This window comes from Rutidosis leptorrhynchoides, chromosome 2 (assembly GCF_046630445.1).
Source record: "Rutidosis leptorrhynchoides isolate AG116_Rl617_1_P2 chromosome 2, CSIRO_AGI_Rlap_v1, whole genome shotgun sequence".
Taxonomy (NCBI): Eukaryota; Viridiplantae; Streptophyta; class Magnoliopsida; order Asterales; family Asteraceae; genus Rutidosis; species Rutidosis leptorrhynchoides.
Genome location: NC_092334.1, coordinates 307,206,586 through 307,228,273, shown reverse-complemented (window position 1 = coordinate 307,228,273; position 21,688 = coordinate 307,206,586).

Below are 21,688 nucleotides of genomic sequence, written 5' to 3'. Positions count from 1 at the left end.
TTGGGATTGTTATTGTTGTTGGAACGGTTGTTATAGTTTTTGTTGTTGTTGGGACGTTTGTTGTAGTTATTGTTAGGATTTCGGTTATTGTTGCGATTGTTGTTGCGGTTGTGGTTGTAATTGTTGTTGTTGTTGTTATTGTTGTTGTTGTTGTTGTTGTTGTTGTATTGGTGACCCATGTCACTGGTTTCTTCCCACTTTCTCTTGAGTTGTTTCGTGTTGGCTTCTTCGGCCGCCTGCTCTTTAATTCTTCCTTCAATCTGATTTATGAGTTTATGAGCCATTCTACTTGCCTTTTGTATGGAAGCGGGCTCGTGTGAACTCACATCTTCTTGAATCCTTATTGGTAACCCTTTTATAAATGCGTCGATCTTCTCTTCTTCATCTTCGAACGCTCCCGGACACAATAGGCACAACTCTGTGAATCGTCGTTCATATGTGGTAACGTCGAACCCTTGTGTTCGTAACTCTCTAAGTTCTGCCTTGAGCTTATTGACTTCGTTTCTAGGACGGTACTGCTCATTCATCAATTGCTTGAATGCCGACCACGGTAGTGCGTAAGCAGCATTTTGTCCTACCTGTTCAAGATAGGTGTTCCACCACGTTAACGTAGTACCTGTGAAGGTATGCGTAGCGTACTTAACTTTATTCTCTTCAGTACACTTACTTATGGCAAACACCGATTCGACTTTCTCGGTCCACCGTTTCAATCCAATTGGTCCTTCGGTTCCATCAAATTCCAAAGGTTTGCAGGAAGTGAATTCTTTGTAGGTGCATCCTACACAATTTCTTGTGGAATTAGTTCCACTGCTAGATCCAGAGTTATTGTTATTTTGCATTGCATTCTGTACTGCGGCTATGTTCGCAGCAAGGAAAACACGGAAGTCTTCCTCGCTCATGTTCAAATTCTGACGAGTCGCCGGTGCCATTTCCTTCAAAAATAGCCAAAAGAATTGACTTAATCATATAGAATTTAAGAGTAGTCAATAGTATCTTGTAGCATTGTATGAACTTATTTATAAAAGCTTTTTCTTCATATTAGCGTTTTATAAGTTTAAATTCGGGTACTACTTACCCGTTAAGTTCATACTTAGTAGCTAATATACAATTCAACTACTACAATTCCATATGAAAAACTGATTTTAATAATATATCACATACAAATATTCTTCAAACTTACAACTTCGCTATATTACATATAACATGAAATATAGTACACTTTGATACAGAACAGTTTTGAAGATAAAACTAGTTAATACGCAAGTTGTTCAGCAAAGGAAATAAAGATACGTAATTCATAAGTCCAGAAACAAGTCATGCATTCAGGTTATACTAAGACGACTTCCCATCCTTGGTTTTGTGGAAAGTAACCGTTATGACCATTGGCTAGGCAGCATGTTTTAATGTCGTCAAAAGGATGAGGGTTTCGTAATGCCCAACAGCCTCGTAGCAATCTAAAAACCTTTTTTCTTACCCCAACTACTGAGTCCGTCACTTGTGGGAAGGTTTTACTTAAAAGTTGTAACCCGATATTCTTTTTCATACTTTGATAAGAAGCGAACATCACTAACCCGTAAGTATAACATGCTTCTTTATGTTGCATGTTAGAAGCTCTTTCTAACTCACGAAATCCTATATTGGGATATGTTGAGTCAAAATAGGTTCGTAACCCGTAGCTTAAAATTGCAGTTGGTTTCCCCGCATTTAACGCTTTAAAGAAAACAAGGCGTAGCTTACGGTCTCCCCAATGTGATATACCCCACCTATCAAAGGAAAGCCTTTTATAAACTAAGGCATTTCTGGAAAGACTTTCAAATGTTTGACAAGTTAATTTCGCCATAACTAAATATGCTGATGAACTCTAACCGACTCTAAACAAGATTTCCTTAATCATATCCTCTGGTAGGTCTTCTAAAATATTCGGTTGTCTACCCTTAACGTCCATTTTGTTTTTATACTGTAAAATAGACAAGGATTAGATTCGTAAAAGATAATTAATAAACAATACAAGCAATTTTTACATAGAACATAAAAGTACAAGCACACTACAATACATATAATACACAACATGATTACAACCCTCTAATCTGAATCACTGGTTTCTTCTTCTTCGGACTTGGTTCGTTTTCCTAATTTTCTAGGAATATATGGTATACCTCTAATACGAGCCGTCGTTTTCCACAATGGTTTAGAAAAACCTGGTGGTTTAGAGGTTCCCAGGTTATTGTTACACTTTAGGAAATACGGATGTTGCCGATACATATAAAGCTCATCGGGGTTGGAATCAGGTTTCTCTATTTTTATACCTTTTCCCTTATTATTTTCTTTTACTATATTAAATTGGGTCGAGGTAATTTCTATAACATCATCAGAATCCTCATCGGGATCCGATTCCTCAGAAAATTGGTAATCTTCCCAATATTTTGCTTCCTCGGCGGAAACACCATTGACCATTTTTAACTTTGGTCTGTTGGTTGAGGATTTTCTTTTATTTAAACGAATTACTGTAGGTATCGATATTACTTCCTCCGGAACCTCTTCTTCTTCCTGTTCCTCCTCTTCCGGTTCCTCCTCTTCCGGTTTTTCTACTTCCGGTTCCTCCTCTTCCGATTCCTCCTCTTCCGGTTCTTCTTCGGGAATTTGTGAATCTTCCCAAAATATATTTGACTCTTCATTATTATTAGGTGAATCAATGGGATTTGTACTAGTGGTAGACATCTATCACACAATATCAAACACATCAAGAGGTTAATATATCACATAATATTTACATGTTAATAATATATAGTTTCCAACAAAAGTGTTAAGCAATTATTTTTAAAGAAAACACGGTCGAAGTCCAGACTCACTAATGTATCCTAACAAACTCGATAAGACACACTAACGCAAATTTCTGGTTCTCTAAGACCAACGCTCTGATATCAACTGAAATGTCCTGTTTATATTGATTATAAACGTTCCATATTTATTGATTTCTTCGCGAGGTTTTGACCTCTATATGAGACGTTTTTCAAAGACTGCATTCATTTTTAAAAAAACCATAACCTTTATTTTATCGATAAAGGTTTAAAAAGCATTACGTAGATTATCAAATAATGATAATCTAAAATATACCGTTTACACACGACCATTACATAATGGTTTACAATAAGAATATATTACATCAAAAATAAGTTTCTTGAATGCAGTTTTTACACAATATCATACAAGCATGGACTCCAAATCTTGTCCTTATTTTAGTATGCAATAGCGGAAGCTCTTAATAATCACATGAGAATAAATATGCTTAAAACGTCAACAAAAATGTTGGTGAGTTATAGGTTTAACCTATATATTATCAAACCATAATAATAGACCACAAGATTTTATATTTCAATATACATCCCATACATAGAGATAAAATTCATTCATATGGCGAACACCTGATAACCGACATTAACAAGATGCATATAGAATATCCCCATCATTCCGGGACACCCATCGGACATGATAAATTTCGAAGTACTAAAGCATTCCAAATTCCAGAATGGGGCTTGTTGGGCCCGATAGATCTATCTTTAGGATTCGCATCAATTTGGGGGTCTGTTCCCAAATTCTTAGGCTACCAAGTTAAAAAGGGGCATATCCGGCTTCGATCATTCACCCATATAATATAGTTTCATTTATTTGTGTCTATTTCGTAAAACATTTAAAAAATTGCATGTATTCTCATCCCAAAATATTAGATTTTAAAAGTGGGAATATAACTCACTTTCACAGATTTTTACTTCGTCGGGAAATAAGATTTGGCCACTGGTCGATTCATGAACCTATAACAAATATGTACATATATATCAAAGTATGTTCAAAATATATTTACAATATTTTATATTACGTTTTAATGATTTGAGTTTGTTAAGTCAGCAGTCCTCATTAGTAACCTACAGCTAGTTGTCCACAGTTAGATGTACAGAAATAAATTAATATAAATTATCTTGGATCAATCAACGACCAAGTGTATACAAGCCTCAGGCTAGATCACAAGTCAAACTATATATATTATTTTGGAATCAACCTCAACCCTGTATAGCTAACTCCAACATTACTACATATAGAGTGTCTATGGTTGTTCCAAAATATATTATATAGATGGGTCGATATGATATGTCAAAACATTGTATACGTGTCTATGGTATCTCAAGATTACATAATATATATTAGAATATATGAATAATACAATATAAGTTTGTTAAGTTATGATTTGTATAGAATTGTTACAATATTTCCCGTAGCTACAACAATCAAAAATATCCAATCTTGTTTTACCCATAACTTCTTCGTTTTAAAGCCGTTTTAAGTGAATCAAATTGCTATGGTTTCATATTGAACTCTATTTTATGAATCTAAACAGAAAAAGTATAGGTTTATAGTCGGAAATATAAGTTACAAGTCGTTTTTGTAAGTGGTAGTCATTTCAGTCGAAAGAACGACGTCTTGATGACCATTTTGAAAAACATACTTCCACTTTGAGTTTAACCATGATTTTTGGATATAGTTTCATGTTCATAAGAAAAATAATTTTCCCAGAAGAACAACTTTTAAATCAAAGTTTATCATAGTTTTTAATTATCAAACCCAAAACAGCCCGCGGTGTTACTACGACGGCGTATATCCGGTTTTAAGGTGTTTTTCGTGTTTCCAGGTTTTAAATCATTAAGTTAGCATATCATATAGATATAGAACATATGTTTAGTTAATTTTAAAAGTCAAGTTAGAAGGATTAACTTTTGTTTACGAATAAGTTTAGAATTAACTAAACTATGTTCTAGTGATTACGAGTTTAAACCTTCGAATAAGATAGTTTTATATATATGAATCGAATGATGTTATGAACATCATTACTATCTCAAGTTTAGTAGGTAAACCTATTGGAAGTGACAAGAAATGATCTAGCTTTAAAGGATCTTAGATGGCTTGAAAGTTCTTGAAGCAGGATCATGACACAAAAACAAGTTTAAGTAAGATTTTTTTTACTCGAATTAAGATAGTTTATAGTTATAGAAATTGAATCAAAGTTTAAATATGAATATTACCTTGAATAAGAAAGATAACCTACTGTAAATAACAAAGGTTTCTTGATCTTAGATGATTACTTGGAATGGATTAGAAAGCTTGGATATAAACTAGTAAACTTGAAAGGATTTTCAAAGTGTTCTTGAAGTGTTCTTCCTAAGATGATTATAGCTTGATTCTTGAAGTAATTTTTGATGAAGATGATGATTAGCTACTGGAAAAATTCATTCATAAGTGTGTATGTGTGTGTTGAGAGAGAATTAGAAAGAGAATTGGAAGTGAAATGGAGTGAATGATGAGTGGTAAGTGGTGAGTGGTGAGTGGGGTTAAAAGGAGTTCTAGTTAGTTGACTACTTCATGGTAGAAGTTAAAATTGATTAGTCATACATGACATAATCAAGAGTGGAATCCCATGCTAGTTCCTATTGGTATATACCCACAGTAAGTACGTCTAGAAGCTGTGTATAATACGGGTATGAATACGACTAGAATTCTTGATGGAAAAAGAATGGGAATGTAACTGTACCCATTTTCGTTAAGTATGAGTGTTTTGATATATGTCTTAAAGTCTTCTAAAAGTATATTAATACATCTAAATACACTACATGTATATACATTTTAACTGAGTCGTTACGTCATCGTTAGTCGTTACATGTAAGTGTTGTTTTGAAACCTTTAAGTTAACGATCTCATTTAATGTTGTTAACCCATTGTTTATTATATCTAATGAGATGTTAAATTATTATATTATCATGATATTATGATATATTAATATATCTTAATATGATATATATACATTTAAATGTCGTTACCATGATAATCGTTACATATATGTCTCGTTTCGAAATCCTTAAGTTAGTAGTCTTGTTTTTATGCATATAACTCATTATTAATATACTTATGGAGATACTTACTTATCATAATCTCATGTTAACTATATGTATATCCATATATATATCGTCATGTCATTTTTACAAGTTTTAACGTTCGTGAATCGCCGGTCAACTTGGGTGGTCAATTGTCTATATGAAACCTATTTCAGTTAATCAAGTCTTAACAAGTTTGATTGCTTAACATGTTAGAAACACTTAATCATGTAAATATAAATTTCATCTAATATATATAAACATGGAAAAGTTCGGGTCACTACACTAGGGAACTTATAATGGGATAAAGGTCACCTAACCATTATAAGCAAACTAATATGATTAAGGTGAATTTCACATGCTTGTGGGGTAAAGGTCACCTAACCACTTGTATGTTAAGTTTACATGTTTACACAAGTAGGACGACTTGATTTGGGAATCATGAACTTAGGGTCACCGAAGCATGAGGAACAAATAGGCGTTGATGGGATAAATATGCCATGCAAAAGGATTACATGATCCCATACCTTAGGAGTTGCAAAGGGATTGCAATTGTCATATAAATGACTACCTAGCTAAATCAAATAACGGGATAAAGGTCACCTAACTGGAATTTGGTTTACCGTTGGATTCTAAAATTTAATATATCAATTAGATTTAAAAGGGTATTGATTGTTAAATTAAATTAAAATTGATACTTAAACGAACTTTGTTAAATTTTGTAGATGGCCGCCAATAACAACAACATTCCAAACGCACCAATCAACTTTAACAACCTATCATTAAGGTCCTTACTCGAAAAAGAAAAACTCAACCATACAAATTGTCCTCAAGCTTGAGGATACGGCGTATGTGTTGGAAGACCCCATTCCCGATCAACCCGAGGAGGATGATGTTGAGGGTATGACATATTCGGAGAAATATTGCGCCGATTCGGTGCAAGTTTCATGCCTTATGCTTGGGACCATGATCCCCGAACTCCAAAAGGAATTCGAGCATCATAGTGCATATGACATGATTACACAATTGAAGGAGATGTTCCTTCAACAAGATCGTGTCGAGCACTTTGAAACGGTTCGAGCGCTTTATGCATGTCGAATGGACGAATCCCAATCCGTTTCATCTTATGTCCTTAAGATGAAAAGCCTAATTGATCGATTGCACCGTCTAAACTGTAACGTGTCTAACGAATTAGCCACGGACCTTATTATCAACTCTTTGTCAAAAAGGTTTGACACATTTGTGATGAATTACAACATGAATGGTTGGGATAAGAGCATTGGCGAATTGCATGCCATGCTTAGGACGGCCGAATCAAGCATGGGTAAAAGGGCTTCACCCGTACTTATGATCAATCAAGGTGGGTCCAAGAACGATTCCACTTCTAAGCTAAAGGTGGCTAAGAGGAAAGGACCCGCCTACCAAGGCAAGGGTAAGGGAAAGGGGAAGATGGTTACCCTAACCAACAATAACAAGAAGCAAAAGGTTGCTGGTAAAGCAAACCCCAAGGAAGATCCGTGGTTTTGTTGCGGTGAGATGGGTCACTGGAAACGCAACAGCCCGATCTATGTAAAGGAGTTGAAAGAAAAGAGGGATGCAGGGCAAACCTCATGTAATGTATATATGGTATACGTTGAGCTTAGTATTACTTCTTCTAATACATGGGTATTAGACACAGGATATGGAACTCATATTTGCAATTCTTTGCAGGGGTTGAAAAAAAGTAAACAAGATGCGGGAACAACAAGTCTCTTCATGAGAAATGGTGCAAAGGTGCATGTAGAAGCTCAAGGAGACTTTATTTTGAAGCTACAAACTAGTTTGGAGCTTGTTTTGAAAAATGTTTTGTATGCACCTAATTTGACACGAAACATTATTTCTATTTCCCGTTTAAGACAATGTGGTTTTGATTTTAATTTTATTAATGATGATATCCATGTTTCTTTAGATAATGTGTTCTATTTCAAGGCTTCGCCTTTGAATGGTATTTATGAATTGGTTAATAATGACACATCATACAATAGCTCAATATTCCATGCAAACACCAAGAAACGCAAAAGAGATTTGAGTGATTCCTACTTATGGCATTGTCGCCTTGGTCACATAAACAAGAACCGAATGCATACACTTTAAAAGAATGGTATTTTGAAATCAAGTGAGCTAGACGCATTTGATGTATGTGAATCTTGTTTACAAGGCAAAATGACTAAATCACCTTTCAAAGGGACCTATGAAAGGGCTAAGGACTTATTAAGATTAATACATTCGGATGTATGTGGACCCTTTAAGCCCATGACTAGGAATGGTGAAAGATACTTCGTTACTTTCATTGATGACTTCAGTCGTTTCGGATATGTCTATTTATTAAGGCACAAGGACGAAACTTTTGAAGCATTCAAAGAATATCAAAACGAATTACAAAATTAACTCAACAAGACAATCAAGGTACTTCGTACCTGTAACAACCCGACTTTTTTCGTTTACTATTGTTACTTGTCCGTTAAGTATTTAACGGTGGTTACTTAGACTTGTGTGTTTAGTAGAATTAAATACATGCTTATTCGAGAGATTCTTGAATTAATACGTTATATTAATTTATGAACTTATTTTGGAAAGTGAAATAACTAGAAAACGTTACGATTAGGTTAATCGCCTAGAAAGCTTTTTAGTTTACGGAACTCAGAAAAATGACGAAACAATTATTTTCAATAATTATTTACTTTAAGAAAAACTAATTTAATTTATTATTTATTTAATGAATTAAATCTGGTGATTTTGTTTTAACGACAAGTTAATGTTCCGGAGACCCGGTACGATTAACGGCAATGAAACGGACCACGCGCATATGAGCAAGTAAGCAAAACGAGCCCAGGAACACCCCTATAGGGCCCCATCGATCGAACCCCTCCATGAACCCCCTTATGGACTTAACTTGGGCTACAAGGTCACTAGTTTTCTTAATTAGGCCCTAATTACTGGCTATAAATAGGAAAGAAAATCATGGGAACCCATATTTTTTCTCATTCTAGTCGACATCTCCCTCTCTCCCTCTCCCTCTTGGCCTTCGGCCATCACCACCCCACAACCACCATCACAAGTTGAAATTAGAAGAAACCCCGTACACGAACGTTGTTGCTTTGATCGTTCTCTACGCGTTTGTGTGATCAATTTAATCGTTTGAGGTATAAATAGTATAACTAGTAACCCTAATTTGTTAATTCAGTTTTTTGTTCAATTACATGGTGTAATCAAGTCTAGTGCTCAATTAATGGTGTCTAGTGTTGTTCTTTATCGTTTGATTGCGTAATTAACGTTGTATGTATGAAAAACGAATTTGTATTTTAATGATCTGATTTAATTGACATGAGATCTTGTCTTGTAATATGTTTAATTGACATGAGATCATAGTGTACGCATAGTCCTATTACTCAGACTGACTCAACATGTAAACAAAAGCCAACTAGTTCATGCAAGTCAACAAAAGTCAATTGTTGGGTCAAAGCAAAAGTCAAACTTGGTCAATGTGGTCAACTAAAGTCAATCATATCAGTATGTCATACAATCTTGGTCAACATATCAATCCTAAGTCAACTAATATGTTGTAGCTCATAGTTTGTCAAGTACGCATTCGCAGTTTATCGTTTACCATCAAATTCATGCACAAGTTGCAACCTACGCACATAATCTTTAGCACATAAATTGTGGTAATATGGCAAACTCCAGATCATAACTAGACTCCTAAAAGATTCCAAAAATCCTAGCCAGGGTCTCATATGATGTCTACAAGTCGGGTTTCAGAAAGGGTCTAGCTAAGGTTTACCAAATCAGTTTCTGCACGCGCAATAGTTTTAGAAAAATTCTCATTTAATATTGAAAATAGATTTTAACAAACGGCCAATTGAAGATGACTCTAGACACTCCATATTTTCAGTGATAAAATAACCAAAGACTTTCATTTAGTCATTTTGTACAGTTTATTCATCAAAATCAGAACTTCTGTTTTGGACAACATTCAGACATGTCATTTGGTGACGCATATAACAAATTGCGAAAAACATTTTCAGAAGCTATAATACAAATGAAATATGCTTAGGAACATCTAAATAAAAAGATTCCATAAGATCAAAGTCTCAAACGATTTCTAGTTCATGTGAGGTCATTTAGCGTGCATACGATCACAGTTTCAGCTCAATACGAATCACCAACTTTCATTTAATCATACCGAGAGCAATACAAAACCTTTTAACATGATTCTAAAGTCTATATTAAGTGAGTTTTAACAATTAATTCAATGGTTATCACTTCAATGACTAATTCATAAAGAATATATTCCAGAAAATTCATATTGCATGCAAAACCTAGCAAATCTTCAATTGATCATAACTTACGCATACGGTAATAAAAATACGCAAATCCAAAGTCCAAATTTATTAATTTTTTGAGATCTATCCATATTGATACATTACAAGATCAGTACATAAACTCATTTAATCAGATTCATAGCATTTAAATTCGTGATTCATACAAAAGACATTAATCGCGCAAAATAACGACTAACAATGAATTCAATCACAATCAATTGAGCACTAGACACTAATACACTATGTAACTGAACAAAAAGCTGATCTAGCAAGATTAGTTTTAGTGATTATACCTTAAAACACAAATTGATTGATACTAACGAGTTTAGAACGATCAAGAGAACAACGTTTATGTTGAAGGTTTCTTCTAATTTCAAGTTTTGAGTGGTGTTATGGTGATGATGGTGATCGATGAGCAAGAAGGAGGGAGGGATAGGCTCCAGTCGATACATTTAGGGTTATGGGTTATGTTTGTAGTGTTCTCTTCAATTTAAAGTGTGGACTAGGGCCTAAATCAAGTAAGTTAATGACCACATAAGCCCAAACAACAAAATAAAGGGGGAGAGGGGGTGGGGTCATCTGAATGGCCCATGTGGGTGGTCATTGGGCTCGTCTTGCTTAATTACTTGTACGCGCGTTGATCAAACCAAAATCGTTTAGTATGAATATATTTCGGGTTTGAGTGCTTGATTTGGCGAAAAGAGTAGATCGAATGTTTTAACTCCAATAATTGTGCAAACCCCGATTTGAAATCTGGATTTCAAGGGCGTAAAACAATCGATTTGATTAACCTTACTCGATCAGAATCGAATAAGTTAATATCTTAAGGTGAGGATTAAATCCGATAATTACCGGAGTATTAATCAGAATTGTAGTAACGACCGGAGAGATGCTACTGTAATTAATTTGGGCAGAATAACATTAATGCATCCAGTGTTGTGGAGTAACTGATCTTGTTTACATATTTTCAGATGTTATGAGGGAATGGTGACATGGAACCTGTCCCTTTCATGGTTGTAACAAACTTTGCCAATCCCGAGGGGTGATGTGGCACATGTTCTTTTCATGGGAATAATCGAGCAAATCCTAACAAACTTTCCTAGATTCGTGGACTGACGTGGCGTGCAGCTTGTCTGTATGTTTGTTTTGGGATCAAATACTCGTTCTGGGACAGTGCACTCACTCCGGGATGAAGTGGCTGCTCCAGAATAATGCACTTGCTCCGAGACAGGTGCTTGTCCTGGAACGTTATCCTTGTACGAAGTCGAAATATTAAACTGGGAAGCTGTAGTAGTTCCGGTAGCGTGGTGGCCCCGACTAGGTCATTACCGGTGAATGCCTTGATTAGTCGGGAGGGGCTTTACTTCGTATTTACTCCAAGTGTTTCTTCACGATGTTTGTCATGATCGGGCAAAATTGCAGTCTGTTTATCATCATGCTTATTTGTGTTGATATAATCCTTATCTTCTTAATGCTTCTGCATCTGGCTGGGTAATGCCGATAGCGTGTATGCTTATCCGGGATGGATGGTGGTCCCGGCTAGCTTTTGTCCTCGTAGTCCTTCCCAGGTGCATGCATAAGTAACCTTCTAGTCAGGTTACTTAGGTGATGCCGGGAAAACATCCTTTTCCGAGATAGGCTTATGCCGGGTAAAAAACCCTAGCCGGGATGCTGCTAATTATTGTCTTTTTGAGAAGGATCATTATACGTATTATCAAGTCCCCCCAGTTTGATGATGGTATCCGGAACGGTTGCTATCGTCAAACTTTTAAAACGAAGCCATGCTTCCGATTGGATATGCATTTAATGCTTGTCAGGGTGAAAAGACAGTTTCTGCAAATACGCCCCCTTTTGTGTTTTTCCATTTTTCAACTATTCAGAACGGCGTTCGAGGAACTTCTTTTTGCAATTTTAATCATTCCTTTTGTTGATCCATCCTTTGATCTGAGCCATTGGATCAACTTCCTTGAAACCTATAAATAGCTTTCTTTTTCCAATATTTTCACTTTTTACAACCTTCATACCCTAAACGTTTCTTCTTCAAAAAACCAACAGTTTTCCACAAAAGTGTAAAGACCCTTCCTAATCCATAAGAATGAATACAATAACATATGATTACATTGCGAGGTATTTGACCTCTATATGATACATTTCACTAACATTGCATTCGTTTTAAAAGACAAACTTTCATTACATCGAAAGTTGACAGGCATGCATACCCTTTCATAATATATCCAAACTATAAATGACTTAATAGTAATCTTGTTGAACTCAACGACTCAAATGCAATGTCTTTTGAAATATGTCATGAATGACTCCAAGTAATATCTCTAAATGAGCAAATACACAGCGGAAGATTTCTTTCAAACCTGAGAATAAACATGCTTTCAAGTGTCAACCAAAAGGTTGGTGAGTTCATTAGTTTATCATAAACATTCATTTCCATCATTTTAATAGACCACAAGGTCTTTTGAAATATGTAATGAATGACTCCAAGTAATATCTCTAAATGAGCAAATACACAGCGAAAGATTTCTTTCAAACCTGAGAATAAACATGCTTTCAAGTGTCAACCAAAAGGTTGGTGAGTTCATTAATTTATCATAAACATTCATTTCCATCATTTTAATAGACCACAAGATTTCATATATTTAATTGTACACGTAACCCGAGTACAAAATAATACGCATAACCCGCGAATTAAAAATCATTCATATGGTGAACGCTTGATAACTGACTTAACTTTAATGCATAGAATATCCCCAAACAGAACCTCTCGTCTGTATAATAATAATAATCTCAAAGTACTAAAGCATCCGTACCCCGGATGGGACTTGTCGAGGTCCATAGATCTATCTTTAGGATTCGCGTCAATTAGGGGGCATACCCGTTTCTTAATTATTAGGTTACCAAGCTAAAAAGGGGTGATGAAAACAGCGCATGTATTCTCAGTCCCAAAAAATATATAAAAAGGGAGTAATGAAACTCACAAAACTGTATTTCGTAGCAATAATGCATATGACGGCACTTGAACAAGTGCAAGGTTGGCCTCAGATTTACGAACTTATATTAAGTATATATATATTTATATAATGATCAATATCTGTCTAACAATTTAGGTCAAGTCATAGTGTACCACAATCCTAATGCTCGAGACTAATATGTAAAAGTCAAAAAAGTCATTTTGACCAAACTGACTTCCAAAATCTATACATGATTATTATATAGTTTAAATATAGTCGTTTTATATATTTAAATATTTTTAATAGATTTTATTATAGTAAATAATATAATTCATTTGTTAATAAATAAAATTTTATATTAAAATTTATATAATAAAATTATACTTTTATATATCTTAAATAATAAAATTTATAAAGTTCATTTAATATCATAAAAATAATATGATAGATATTATTAATGTAATTATATTACACGTAGTACAATATCTTTGTATCACATATTTACTTGATAAAATAATATCGATAGCAACAATAGTAAGTAAAAGTTGTATTATTTTGTAATAACAATTATTATTATTCTACTAATAATAAAAACAATTTTTATATTTACTAAAAATGATATTATGATAAAATGATAATTTTTATTAATAATAATACTAAAATGTTAATAATAATAATAATAATAATAATAATAATAATAATAATAATAATAATACTAAAATGATAATAATAATGATATTTTATATTAACAATGATATTCCTATAAATAATAATTTTTGTAAAAATGATAGTTTTAATATTAATAATACTTTTAATAATAATAATGATAAAAATAATGAAAATGATATTTTTATCAAAATCAATAACTTACAATATTTTTAATTTCATCATGATACTCATACTCATTATTTCCTAATCGAGTTATTTAATAGCTTTTAGTTCTTTTTTTTTATATCGCATTCATAATAATGATAACAATAGCAATCATAATAATTAGATGATACTAATAAGTATTATAATAATATTAATGATAATACTAATAATGATAATAATCATAATGATAATATAAATATTAATTTTTAATGATAATAACAATAATAATAATAATAATAATAATAATAATAATAATAATAATAACAATAATAATAATAATAATAATTATTATTATTATTATTATTATTATTATTATTATTATTATTATTATTATTATTATTATTATTATTATTATTATTATTATTATTAGATAATATTAACGACGATAATAACGATGATAGTAATAATAATCATTTTAACAATAATACTTAAAATTATAGATAATTCAATTGACTATAACTTTTAATCCGTTCATCGAACCCATACGCTTTCTAAATGAAAAGTTATTAATTTTTCGCCAGCTTTCCAACGACATGCATATCATATACCTTATCCAAGTAGCATATGTACCTAATTCAGGATCATAACCTATCTAACGACAATATCAAACGTACAAGCATGCTTAATCCTATATACTCGAGCACTAGTCAGGGATACACTATTTATATATAAAAGTTAAGTTATGAGTGCTCACGTATCAATATTGAGATTCAATATTGCAGGAAAGTACGTAGACGCAACGAAGATGATAAACACTAGTTTGACCTCTTGGGCATACCCTCGAACATTACCCATCACCTCCATAGCTATAACCCATAATTTCTTTAGCTCTATCCCACTCGAAAAACCATTTTGAAATCGTTCCTACGTACCTTCGTCGTAGTATTTTATGTAAATACTAATAATATCACTCCTAATAAGACTAATACTAATAATAATAAAATTTAATATTAATAATTTTAATATTAATATTAATACTAATAATATTAATGATATATTTATATTTATATATTTTTGGGGAGTGTGTGTGGAATGAAATCAGAAACCAGAAAAACTTTCAATTTATAGAAGTGTCCCTCAACTACACATCATGCGATCGCATGAGGTTTGTGAGTGCTTCTCATGCGATCGCATGAGCACTCTTATGACAACTCATACGCACCAAAACTTCCTGCCGACACTCTTTCATGTAAACATAATTATGTATATATATTATTTAATATATAATATATTTAATCTTTAGAATTAATTAAATATTATATTATATTCCCGTGTACAGTTGGTCTGTAATTTTAGCACCGATGAATTGTACGTTGACTCTCGACTTACGTACCGATTCCAGTTTCTCAAACGCATTCTCATATGCTAAGAAAACTAGCACTTTACGTTTCATGACGTGTACCTTTATCAATAATTGAACTTAATCACCTATAGATTCTATTACTCAAAGTATAACCTTTACATTTGAGTGTTGTGGTCATTTGCTTCTATAAATCAATGTCTCGTTGGTTGTCAAAATATATTATTTTTAATCAAACGTTTTGTGACTAAGTTAATATATATATATATATTTATATATATATATATATATATATATATATATATATATATATATATATATATATATATATATATATATATATATATATATATATATATATTCATTTCGAAATATAAATTTAAAATATTTATTTAACAATATATAGTTTTTCAAAACTAATTATACTCAAAACTTATATATTTTGAAATCGTTTAATTAATAAGAAGTATTATTTCGTAACATTTGTATTTTAAAGCTTAAAATTGATATAAATCATTTATATACAAACGTTCATTTAATAAAACATTTTAATAATTATATTATATTCAAAATCATTTTATTACAAAGGTTATAATAGTAGAAGTTGTTATATCATAATACGTTCTTAATAATAAAAGTCTATTATATTGAAAAACGTTTTCTTTTAAGAAAGTAAAATCATATATGAATCATAATAGGTTTCAATTTTTTAACTTACAGTTTATTCATGACTCGTAGAGTTAAGTCTAAAGGATACTCAAACGTACGAAATCATTCCAATGTAAAACGTCGATATCTATATTCTAAATTATCTATATTCCATAGTATTACTTTTCATATTAAATATTATGAAAGCTATTAATTTTTGTAACAAAAGTCACGAGGATAATATTGTAAATTATGAATTGGAAATCAAACAGAAATCTCCACTAACCCTTGTCTAGTTCCCGTTACTTGACACTTTTGTTCTTACTTGTATATCACTTTACCATTTTCCGAATATCGTTAAAAAGAATAGATTTCTTAAATCAATATGGACCTCTCAACAGAGACTCGTAATCATACAATGTATCTGATAAATCAATCATTTGATATTATCTTCTAATTACATCGATAAACATATTGAACCAAATACGTTTATGTACAGTATTGTACCTAATAATTTGCTAATGTTTTCAAGTTATAGTATATACACATATACATATATAATCATATCCGTTCATTTAATGGTTCATGAATCGTCGAAATTCAGTCAAGGTTAAATGAATATATGAACACAGCTTAAAATTTTTGAGATTTAACTTAACAAACTTTGCTTATCTTGTCGAAAACACATAAATACTAAAGTTTAAATTTGGTCGGAAATTTCCGGGTTGTCACAGTACCTACCCGTTAAAGAAATTTCGTCCCCGAAATTTGATCGAGGTTGTCATGGCTAACAATAAGAATGTTATTATGACGAATATAAGTTGATAAATATAGTTTTATCATCATTGAGTAACATAGATAAAACAATTTGATTATGGGAAGAGTACGATTGAAGCTATCGCAAAAGAGTGAAATGAACAAATGCAGGTTTGTCTTAACAGGTGACGTAGTCACGGATGGTTTCCGGAAATCAAGGAATTTAGAAAAAATTCTTCATAGTAAGATTTGGTTCTTCGATAATTGAGGAAATTAGGATCCGCTTTAAATGCGCTCATCCATTTTGATTGCTCTGCCAGATATTTTACTTTAAATTCACCTCCTTCATTTCCTTACAACTCACACCTTCTATTCTTCCTCCCTCAACTCATACTTTTAAAGCATTCATCAATATGCTTCATCTAGTTCTGCTTCTTGATATATTCTTAACTTTCATATCTGTCATTCTTCTTTTTCGTCTACCGTCGGAAGAATCTATTTACTTCTACTATACTCTTGGTTTTATAGTATTTTTAGTTCTCCCGTGTCTTTATATTGCTATATGCATCGATATATACGGTTTATAATTTCTGGGTGGTTGTTGGGTTTTATATCTTCTCTTATATTTCGATGTCCCTGCTTCTGTCTCCTATAATCACTGTCATCCACAGTTAATGTTTTCTCCGATTTGCTACGATTTATACCCCCATTCTATTTCGGAGCTTCATTCTTTCGTTTCCTCTTCTTGCGATTTAAGCATTGCTTGTAATGGTCCAGAATTCGCAGATATGAATTATGAAATGAACATATTTAATGTTCTAAGAAGGAATTTGTAATGGCACGATCTTGACTTGTCAAATTACCAAAATACTTCGGAAAAGATCGAATCATCAAGAAAATATTTTCTTGATATTTTTAGAGGTTAAGTAGAATATAAGAGTCGTGTAACATAGCACATGATGACGATATGATCTGTGAATCATCACGTTTCATTTAGAAACTCAGCATGACTTACTGTAATATAATCTCGTTCATCAAGTGTCATTATATTATACTAATCCATGCTTCAGTTCCCAACACTACTTCAAAAATATTCTTATTTTAAACTCGAAGGTTTCAAAATTTAGAAACTAAAATAGTTTCTTTTATGATATAATACAGATATCGCGAAGAGGTAAATGATTTCAAATAAGAATACTTACAGAAATATCTCCAGAAATATGGAGGATATTTATAATGAAAGATACGATAGTATCTTAGAATTTCTAATATCATAGAATGACGAAGAATATTGTTCTTAAGGGTTTAGAGTTAGGAGCAAAGTATTCGTTAATGACTTCAACAGACACTGAATCATTTGGATCCTTTGCAGGAAGATTTAGTCTTTGTGACTTGTCCATCGCTTCCTTCATGGTTTGCTCAATCCGTTTCTCAGTCCCAAATGTTCTCCTTTTCTGAGCTTTGCCAACACTCTATTCTTTATCATCAAACTTTTGGCTGTTAAGGTCATTTCACAGTTTTTGCTGCTTCATCATCATTTTTCAAAGTTTCGAGAACTAGTTCGCAGTTTGGGGTGTTTTTTAGAAATTTCACATTCGAAGTATGTAAGTCTAGGAGATAGATGTTATATATATATATATATATATATATATATATATATATATATATATATATATATATATCTATATATATATATATATATATATCTATATATATATATATATATATAACTGTTGGCGTAGAAATGTTGCGAGATTCAAAATACTGATTGCTAATTTTCGGTAGTTGGTATGGCAATTATTGTTACAAGATGTAGATGAGTACTTGATAAAGTTTCAATGAATAAGTATCGTGATTTTTTGGAGAGGCTTAAAGATCAATGAAGTTGTTGATAAGTTTACTGCTAATGTGGCGAGATATGAAAGGTTCCCCGGTAATAATGATGAAGGGGTAATCGTCATAATAAGGCTTATTCGAATGAACAATTGAAGGTGATTTACCGGAGCTGTGACAAAACTGTCTATTTTGAAAAGGGATTGAAAAGTTATTTTAGCTAATAAATTCCAAAGGATCTATCACGGATACGTGTTAAACTATGACCATGGTTTCAAGAGTTTTTCAGATACATAACTATGGGTAACATGTGGTTGGATCATCATCTCGATTGTTCATTATTTGAAGTGTCTTCGGGAATTTCGAAGGGGTTTGAACACAGATTGTAATCGTTAATATACATATGATGTTCTAGCACAGTTTTGAAGTCAAAGTATAGCTTTAAAAGATGTAAGAATCTAAGAGTGATGATACCAGTTATATCTTGAATTGAATTATGAGATTTCAAAAATTAAAATATGTAATTAGATTTGAATGAGTATGATTATTTTAAATTTCTATACAAGAATGTATATTGTTGTGAAAGTAGGGAGTGTAGTTGATAATTTGCTTAATCAGATTCGAAGAATGTACCATATTAATTGTGAATTTATATATATCTCTCGGATATTACCTACCCGTTAAAAAAATTTTCACAATTAATATTTTGTACAAAAGAATTTTATTACAGTCTTTATAAAAATATATATGTGTATATTTTCTTCAGATATAACATAGATTTAATGAGTTAATATTAAATTAAACTCATTTGATTTACTGTTGAAACTAGAATTGAATAATTCCTAAAACCTTTAGAAATTACGTAATCTTTGCTGAATATTTCTTCCATTTGGATGATGTTGGTGTTCGTGGAACTCTTATGAACTTCGCAAGACACGAAAGATAATTTCTAGAAAGTTTCAAATATATCGAAAAAGAAAGTGTGAAATCGAACATGTACTTGATTAATACGCTTGGTTTATTATGAAATGGAATTCATCGAGTTGAAACAGAGATTGTAGTTAACGATGGTTAAGTCACTGACGAAGGATGTACATCAAAGCATATCGATAATATGAATTAACCGAGCAGTTAAGATTCACACGTAATAGCTTAGTACAGAAAGATTTATTATGGTTTCAAAGTTTCTATATATAAGATATATATATAAATCCTTCAGTGAGAATGAGTTAATACTTCATAACTAGTTGATACAAAATACTCGTTGTTAATTAATGATGATGTCTGCCGTGATTATGAAACTGGCAGTGCTTGGGATGTTGTAGATGCTACTAGTGTTGACGATGCTAACGGCATTGACGGTGCTGGTGATGCTGACAGTATTGTTGATGCTGCTGGTAAAACAAGTCTAGCTTGTAAATCGTGCACCATTCCAATCAGGGTTTCATTTCATCATTTCTATTCGCCCACTCATCTGGTTTACAATTAGAACTAGAATAAATAATCTCTAAAACTTTTAGAAACTACATATTCTCTGCAGAATATTTCCTCGATGAAGTTATGAATCAGTACTTCATCGTTTGTTGTTATTAGGATTCCTTGGTGTTTACAGTACGTATGATGTTAATGCTCGAGATAAAGATTGTGACGTTGAGGTGTGGGATGCGGATGTTGTTGTTGGTGGTAATAGTACAGTTAGCGTTGATGATGATGGTACTGTTGATGTCGGTGATGATGCTGGTGCTTGTAACCTTTGCACCATATTCTCTAAAGCCATTACCCAACCGCGAAGCTCGTTGACTTCTTCTATTATTCCAGGATGATCGGTGGTTCGAACGAGTGGGTGAATAAGATCTAGAATTTGAGATAATATATAATCGTGATGAGATACACTGGAAATGAGAGAGAAAATGGTGTCTCAGACAGGTTCGCCGGTAAGCGCTTCAGGTTCTTTGCCAAGAGGGTAATGTGGTGGATGGAAGGTATCACCTTCATCTTGCCTCCAATGATTAAGTAGACTATGAACCCATCCCCAATTCATCCAGAAAAGTTGATGACTTATTGGTTGATCCATTCCTGTCACACTGATTTCGGAGCTTGAGTGAAACTCCATATCGGAATCCAAGGGACTTGAACTAGTGGAGAGTTCCATTTCGTACATTTGAATAAAGAATTTTTCGATATGAAATGATTTCCGGCTATCGGATGGTATTCTAATTACTTAGAATATGTATATATATAGAACAAAAGATTTCATGAATTACGGAGGAATTTACGAAATATATCAGGCAAAGTTTAAAGTAACAGATACGCTAATATGAATTAGCAGATACGCTAAGATATGAATTTTGTCTATACACTATTCATGCAATCAATGCAGTAAGATGTGTTTAGACTTAAGATGATAAGCATAATTTCCGACAAGATATGATAAGCAAAACTTTTTAACATGCAACTAAGGTCAAAGTCCAGACTCACTAATGCATCCTAACGACTATCAGTTAGATACACTAATGCAGACCTGGTTCGCTAAGACCACCACTCTGATACCACATGTAAAGACCCGTCCTAATCCATAAGAATGAATACAATAAAATATTTTTACATTGCGAGGTATTTGACCTCTATATGATACATTTTACTAACATTGCATTCGTTATAAAAGACAAACTTTCATTACATCAAAAGTTGACAGGCATGCATACCCTTTCATAATATATCCAAACTATAAATGACTTAATAGTAATCTTGTTGAACTCAATGACTCGAATGCAACGTCTGTAGCGACCCGACCAAATCGTCATTGACGGCGCCGTCTACTTAGGTCCCGTTACGTGGTCATAAGTCTTTAAAACAACGTTTGACCAAAAGATATGTCGCATTCATTTCAAATGTAAAGGTTGTTCAAGTTTACAAGAATAGTTCCACCACAAGTTACGATACAAAGTTTTAAGTACAAATGAAACTTATGCGACACAATTTAAAAGTATCCAAAAGACGCTCCATGTATGCATATATACTCGACATCCAATGCAA